The following is an 8,990-nucleotide window of genomic DNA, read 5'->3' on the forward strand; positions in this document are numbered from 1 at the left end:
TTTGAGACCCAAAATTCAACTTTTTTCCAATTTTGTCTTTCACACTACCTTTTTACATCACACTACTTTGATTTGATCTTCTTCCAAATAAAAAAGAAAAAGAGGGGGGGGGGGGGGGGGGAAGGAAATAGCTAGTAATACGTACAAACACATTACCCCTAGCTAGGTAAAGTGTATCCTACTATTGTTACTATTTTTTACATCGTCCCTTTTTTTTATCACAATTTCTAAATCTACTACATTAACTCTCATATGCACGACTTTTTCTAAAGGAAGTTTTTTCTTCAATTAAGTGGACAACTAAAAGAACAATGTGTGTTAGTACATAATTAGTAATTTCACCTAATAGAAGGTACCTAATTAATTAGATATATATGCTAAGAAAGAAGCAAAAATAATACTTGTTGATCATATGTGAGTTGGATCACACCAACTTTGTTTATAAAACTAACGAATCGCCAATTAATTTATGTTATTTTATATTGAATAGGTAACCTATACTCTTTAGCTAATGTTATTAGGATTTTTCCAAATAAGTAAATTAGGATGGTGATATATATATTTGATAATAAGGGTGGTCTACATTACTAATTACTATATAGTATATAAATTTTGAATATACACGTTGATCTTACTAAATTAATTCAACTCCAACTTTTGGATTCTACTTTTATTAATTAATTTCGTGAGGATATGTATATAAATAATATAATTAACATTATATTTATCGTTAGGTCATCCTTCAAATAGAAAATGCATGATATAATATTGTCAAGGACGTAATTAAAGGTGACGATATTTAATAGAAGCTGAAAGTTACTTAATAATTCTACATACATGCACTTTTGAATTTTCTTTTTTTAAATATATTTATTTTTTTTCATATTTGAGAGGAAGGTGGTATGTGATGAGTTGAGTGGCACACCAAATTCATCATTTAATTTGTTTGCTAATTGCATTCAGATATTTTTATTCTTTGTATATGTACTCCTTTGATGACCTAATTTGATAATTAGTTGTATGAATTGGACAATATAGAGTAAGTCCATCCAAAAATCTGTTAAGAAGAATTGAAATTGATTTTTTGATTTTTTTTTTGATTTTTTTTTTATAATAATTCATTTTTTGAAAAAATTGTGGTGTTATTTCTAAAATTACTGTACTTGCTTAATTGATGCCCTTGAGAAACTTTTAATTACGGACAAATCTCTAATAAAATCATCAACTACGATAGAGTAGATTTTAAGAACTTTAATTGTCTAAATCCTAACACATATAAGCGGCTAGTTATGTACTCTATACAAATTGAAATATGTGTTTTTTTTTTATCACCATTCATTCGAAGTATATATGTGGCTAGACGGCTAGTTACACCGGAGAATTGATGATGTAACTCCGTTAAAATTTGAGAAAACTATTGTTTTTTTTTTTTTTTTTTTTTTGAAAATTCATACTTAGCTTGTTTATGAAATGCATGGAAAACACATTTAATGCAATTACTAGCCGGAATCTGGTCCAATTCAACATCATCTTGTCCACGCAAAACGCCAATTGTATGTTCTAAGTTGTTCTGAAATAATTTCCAAAGTCCCTTAAATTTCTGAAGACCGAATTGGTGGTGTACAAACGTGATACGACACCGACTTTGAAAATTGCAAGCAATATAATGGTCTATATCTATTCTGTAGGAATTAAATCCAACATTGTTTGTGTACTCCATATATAAATAAAAGTTCATTAGAAGAATTAAACATATTATTCCTTGGATATAAGACTATTAAGAAGTTACTCTTTAATTCTATTATTCCGTATCATCATATGATTTTGGGATGAAATTTTAAATTTGTGATTTTATATAGTATATTCACTCTTTTATTGATGGGCGTGGCTCATCAATAAAAGAGTGAACCACTATTTTACTCCATTATGCTACGGAGTAACAACATTAAAACATACACAATTTTTATCATCAAAGTTGAATAACTCAATATAACTAGTACATTAACAAGAAAAGAATTCCTAAGCCACTATCGTACTCCATTATGCTACGGAGTAACAACAATAAAAACACGCTCCTAAAAGGCTAAAATAAGAGCCATTCATTCATTATATTGGGAGAAAATGATTTTGACACATTAAAAATTGATTTTGGCACATCTCTAGATAAGAGTAAAAAAAACCATGCTCTCACAATGGGTGTGCCTCCCTATTGAGACAATATTCTTACACCAGCAATGATAAGTGTCATCTTCTGGTGTGTCCTTACGTCTTTTTTTTTTTTTTTTTTTTGTGAATAAAATTCTAATAAAAATATAAATCTTATACAAAAATAACTCCCTAATCTTATACTCCATACAACATAATTACTTAAAATAAAAAAGATTTGACATATCATTAACTCAAATATTTGACATAATTTTGATCATTTTTAACATCATTTTATATCTAACATATCTTTCACACCCCATTATTTTGATCAATATTTGTTAACTATATTTTTTTTTAGATTTTTTTATTAAAAAACTAATTATAATAATAGTTTAATATAGTTATTGAAAATTATTGTATATAGCACGAGAACTGACCTATTTTATTATAATAACAATAAGAAGTTGTTATTTATTTATTTATTTTTATAGAGAGACATAAAGACAAGAGATGAGAATCGATCATTCGATCTAATACACCTGTAATCGAAAGAGAACATAAAGCTCTAACCATCTAAGCTATCCCTTATTCAATGAGATGTAATCAATGTAATTGACCATAACAATTTTGATGCAGTGTTGAACTTTCTATATATGGTTCTTGAAAATAATCTTTATTAGAGTATGACATAATTTTTTCAAGTAACTTGTAGCTAAGTCGTTAACTCGTCAATGCTATGTTTTGACTATAAACAATCTTTTTTGAAAACTTGACTATAAATAGGGATGTCAGCGGGGCGGGTTAAGTAGGAGACCCGCCCTATCCCCGCCCCAATAGAGCGGGGATGGATCTCGGTTTGGCGGGTGGTGGGACGGGGATGGGGATAAAAACCATACCCGCCATGGGTGATGGGCGGGGGTGGATTTTAAGTTGTACCCGCCCCATCCCCGCCCCACTTCGTACCCGCACAAAATCCACCTCATACCCACATCTATATATCTTTTAAAGCAAAATTACATACTTTTATTCTATTTATAAAATAATTACATAAATACAATATTAATTATAATACTTTGTACGACACTTATATTATAACACAAAAATGTGTATAGAATGTTTTATTTTATAATTCGTATTAATTATGTAAGATTGTGTATTTGAGATGCGGATGTTAGGTGGATCTTGGGTGGGGATTAGGCGGGTCTGTGGTGGGGATGGATATCCAAGTGGAGGGTGGGGCGGGGATGGTTTTGGAGTTGTACCCAGTGGGGCGGGAATGGGGATGAAAATTGGACCCGCCGCGGGGATGGGGATGGAGATGAAAATATTAGGTGGGGATGAGGATGGGAAGGCCAACATCCGCCCCGCCCCATTGACATCCCTAACTATAAACAATTTTTTTTTTTTTTTGAATAGTGACTATAAACAATCTTATTTCAGCAAATATGAGCCTAAAAATAATACGGAGAAATTAAATAAAAATATATTTGGAGTAGTTAATTTGACTAGTCGTGTTTAACACTTATACAAGATAAATCATTGATAAGCCAGTTAAAAAAAATCATTGATAATAAATCTGATAATCTTACTTTTTTTTTTTTTTTAATAGAATCTGATAATCTTACTTAAATAACTTTTATTATTAAAAAAAGAACAACTTGCACACTTGCACGTGGATTATTTACTGAAGACCCGTGAAGAGCGAGAACAGCGTTGATTCTAATTTTGGGTTCTATTGATTCTTTGCAGTTCACAATCTTGTATCGTTGTATACTTGTATGTACTGTACTCTTTTTGTCCCTATTTTTTTTTCTACTTCCTCCATAACTTTTTACTCGCAACAATTACTATTTTTAGCCGTAATACATTACTTGCAACAAAGAAAATTATTTCCTTTTATGGTATGTTTTTAATGGTGAAATGGCTATTTTACCCTTAGTTATTTCTGAATTTTTTTTTAATCCCTAAACACTACTTATCTAACTTATAATCAAATACTCTTAACCTAATCTAATCTAACCATTCCCACCAAAAATTACCCACCCCTTTCTGATTTCATTAGAAATCATTCAACTCCCCAACTCCTCAACTACCAGAATTGAATGAAGATCAATCAATTCTCCTCGTTGATGGTGCCCAGACTCTCCTTATTCTGGAGAATTCTCCAGATGAACATTATAAACCCTAGATCTACTCTATTTCCCTCCTTTCTCTCTCATCTTCGTCCTCTGTTCTCTCTCTTAACTATCTTGAGTGAAACCCTAATTCTCTCTCTGTTGTTTCTGTTTAATTGTATGTGAAAATGAGTTCCAAAAAAGCAAAGAAAGAGTCCCAAATTCGTCCAAAAAAGGGTGAGGAATCCACTATGTACATCGCTCGTAGGGGATCTGGTGTTATGAAACCAATTCGTCGTTGTTCTTCTTCGTTTCCTCGGTACTCTAGAGGCAAAATTAGGGCGAAGTTGTATTTTTCCAGCGACGAGGAGGAAGTTCTGGAAGTAGATCCGGTGCAGACCGTCCCTGTACCGGCGGAGGTGTTGCTGAACTACCTCCTCCTGCTCTTGAAGTTGTCGGTGCTAAGAAAACCTCGAAGGAAAGCCCAAAAAATGCTGCTCCGGACACCGTGGAGACGCCTGAGAAGGTTTCAGGCGACGGCGCGTCTCCACGGGGATAGAAGAGGCCTAGATCTGTCTGGAAGGATGACTACAGTGACTAGAATCCCTGCTACATGGCGTATTTGAGGGACAAGTACCCTTATGACTTTCCCCCAGAGCATGCAGCGTAACTATTACTAAACCCTAATTTTATGAATTTTGCCTAAATATGAGTCCCTTTGACTGATTTTTGGTTGTGATTTTCATTCCTTGTTTGATATCGTTGGATAAAACTGTTGTTTTTTGTGTAAAAAATAAACAATTGTGGTTGTTTTGTCCTGTAATTATGTTGGGTATGGTTGTTGGTTGTACTTGTTGACTTGAATTTGTTGATTTCATATTGGAATTGTTGGTGATTGTGGTTATAAATTGGGGGTGTTGCCTCCTGTGCTTTTGCTGGTTGAAATTGTTGGTTTGGGTAAGGGAAATTTGTTGTTGTTTGGTTATATTGGGCACTTGACTTGAATTCATTGCCTGCCTGTTGTTTGGTTATATTGTGAGCATGAATTTTGTTTGTGATTTTAAGTTGGGATTGCTTTGGTTTTTTGTTACTGCCTTTGAGTTGCTTGGCTTGTGTGGTTTTATTTACATCATGGTATATGAATAGGCTGTTGTGGGTTGGATATTGTTGATATGAGTCTATAGTGATGCAACTTGGAGATGTTTTGATGTATGGTTGATGACCATAACAGTGGTGATTTAGCCTTTGGAATACTCTGGTTTGATGTGTGTTGATGTTGTTGCCTATGAGTCCCCACTGTTTCAGTGAGTCCCTTTCATTGGTCTTTTGTGATGATGCATTGAGTCCCTCTACCCACATTGCATCATAGTTGTAGGTTTTCCAAATGATGAAGGGACTCTTATGACTTGAGCCCATTATTTAAGGGAGCTCCAACATCTTCTAACAGAGGATATTGTTGAGGTGCCTGTTAATGGTGGCTAATATGGTTAAACCAATCCCATCTGATGGAAAAAAGAGACAATAACCATGACATACTTTAAACACAATGTCTACTTGTTAATGCTATGATTTCATTTGCCCAAAAAATTGTAGATTGTACATAATTCCATTTCAATAATAACTACCTACTAAGACTGCCTACCTACTCTATTTAACAAAATACACCTAACCATTACAAAACAAACAAAAACTTAGTTTTCAAGTTAATGGTTATGTGTGGCAGTCTTTGGTCTTCTGACTTGGTTGCTGTTGAGTTCTTCATTTACAAAAAATTACTTATTGTCTTGTTCATTTACAAAAAGTTGCATGTTCTTACTTGCTTATGTGAACCTCAATCTGCATCTACTTCCATTTCTTCACTTTCTGGTTGAGGTCCTGTGGTTGGAACAAAGAGGGTGTTGAGATATTGCACTGTGTCTGCAATTAGTGTCCTGTCTACCTTCAAAATGTCCTCCAAAGTCCCTTGTCTGTCTTGCCTTGCTTTTCCCATGTGTGGTGGATTGAAGTTGTTCCCACCTTGTTTTTCCAACACCTTAATCATGCAAGCCTGTAGTGTGATCCAAGTGTACCTATTTAGTGTTGGATCAAACAACTCAAATGCCTCTGCCACTTTCTCAATTAGCTCATCAATATTTGTTGGGAATGACTGTTATTGTATGGATTGAATTGCCTTGAACAAACCTAGGTCCAACACATTAAGGTCTGGTGATTGGGCAGGTTGGAAAACAAATTGAATGTTAAACCCATTAGCTTGTGTTGCTGCCAAAAACTCTTCATCTGTTGGTACTTGATGTGGCCTAGCATTATCCCATTGTATGATTATATTCTTTGATAATTGTGCTGGCCATTGTGAATGAATTGTTGGGATGATTTTGTCTAAAATCATGTGTCTGATAGCTTATTTGTTCACATTATGAATTGTTTTAGTCTCCATTGTGCCTGCTTCTCTGTTTTTGCTTTTCTTTTTTTACCCTCTCATGTTTCACAAAAGGGAACAAACCATACTTCCCTGAGTGTATAAGAGTCCCATCTGCAGCATAAAGTGGTTTGCCCACCATTCCCATGAACATTGCCTTTATCTTAAACCTTTTAGACTGTTGTGCTCTGTATGGGACCTCTTCATTTGGGGTGAGATAGAAAGTCCTTGTCTCTAGGTTTAGGTAGAACCACTTCTCATCAATGTGTATGTGATGTTACATATCCATAATTGTAGGGTCCCCCTCACTTGGAATTGGATGAATGTGTTGCAGTACCCACTTTAGCCTTGCAACTCTGTGATTTTCTGATAATGCTGGGTGATTACTTGCTGACACTACCCTAAGTCTTCCCCTTTTCTTCAACCCGTGTATCACCATATGATTGACATGTAGAGCAGCACCATAGCTTCCGTTTGTGGTTCTCTTGTAAAGTGGCACAAACATAAGCCACTCATCAGAGTATTCAAATGGCTTGCGACCAGTTTTCCCTAACGTTTTGGTTCTGACATCCACTGCTTCTCCCAGTTGCATGTGTTTTTTAATTTCTTTTAGCCACTTGCTTGTAGTAGATCTGTGTACATGATGTTTCTTTGCCAATGAGGTCAACATTCCTCTTGGCAGTGTGTCACCTACCATATTAAGCAGAATATCATCAACAATCTGCCTTTTCTCTTCAATGTTTAATTCTCTGCTGCTCCTCACAAATAATTGTTGCTGATTTTGTTGCTTTGTATCTGTTTCTGATTCTGCTGATGAGATGTCTTCATTTTGTTGCTGGTGAGTTGCCTCTTGAGTTTCTGACCCTGATGTACTGGAATTCTATTTCATCACCATGTCCTGCTCCATGAGCAGTTGGTTTATGTTGAAAAAATCATCCAACATTTCTGCCATGAGTCCCTTATTTTTTTTTATTTTTTTTTTTCAGATTTGATGGTAGGTGATGAAGTGGAGGTGACTTGCCTTTTTTTGGGAGCTTTCAGTGGAGCCTAATTCGTGTACAAATTCACTAATGCTGCTACTACTAACACAACAATTAGGAATTAGGACTAATTTCATATTATGGTTTTTGTATTTTTCAAACAATTGGTGTATTTCTGGGTTGTATCCTCTAAAATCTGATTTTGATGAATTCTAATCCCCCCCCATAACCCTCCTGTGTTTGAATGAGGGTGGTGAATGAAACAGATACTCCTTTTTATTAGGAGCTTTTGATTGGTAAAATTGTTGCTTTTGCTGCCTTTTGAAATGTTTTTGAATTGCTTTTAAAATTTCAGGATTTTTTGGGGGGGAAATGAAAATTTTGGAGGCTAAAAAAATTGCCTCCTAAAAAGAGCCCACCCTTTACGGGAATAAGAGAAGGAAAAAAGATGGAAAATAACAACAAGGCCGCATGGCCTCCACTAAAAAAGGGACCACCTTTTTTTTCCCTCCCTTTTTTACTCTACTAATCACATGCACTTTACTTTAATTTACCCCCTTAAAAACTTTTGCGTAGGAGTCCGTTCTTCCCTAGTTTGTTGCGAGTAAAACGTTACGGAGGGAGTATTTGATATACGAGTATACAATCTCCAAAATGTGTCTTGAAATGACTATATTTTTATTTTCATACACTTAGAAATTATAAAAAAAAAGTAATATTTATAAAATATAAAATGAGACAAATTTAACAAAACTACTTATGGCTATATCATCTTTTATAAATTAACGGTAATTTATAGTCATAATTTTCAAAATTTAACCCATCCAAACAATGACAATGGGGCAAAAATAAAGAGACGAAGGAAGTAATAACTTCATTGCTTCAGTATGACAATCATCAACATGTAATAGGTTAAAATTTTATACTTTCTCCTTCCCTAACAATTGGTCAAATTTTAGTCCCAAAATGTTCATCCCATTTGTATTAAGTTACCGTTCAATTTGCAATAATATTGTGCAAAATTAGCTTCTTTATATAAATTTTGGTTTTCATGAACTTTTATTACTTTCTCTATCTTTACTTTTGTACAAATCTCGTGTAGATTTACCTTTTCAATGTACTTTTATTAACTTCTTCGTACACTTGTATTTCTCATTTAATTATTGTAGGTTGTAGCTAATGGAGAGTTGAAATCTCATCCTCTCAGGCACTTGTTCAAAGGAATACGAAGTAGAGTTTATTCGTGCCAAAAAAAAAAAAAAGGACTGAAGGAGTAATAAAGAAAGACGGAAAAAGAAAAGTTGATACTCGTAGTAAACGAATTATTAATTG

The sequence above is a fragment of the Chenopodium quinoa genome, unplaced genomic scaffold (assembly GCF_001683475.1).
Source record: "Chenopodium quinoa cultivar QQ74 unplaced genomic scaffold, ASM168347v1, whole genome shotgun sequence".
In the NCBI taxonomy this organism is placed as follows: domain Eukaryota; kingdom Viridiplantae; phylum Streptophyta; class Magnoliopsida; order Caryophyllales; family Amaranthaceae; genus Chenopodium; species Chenopodium quinoa.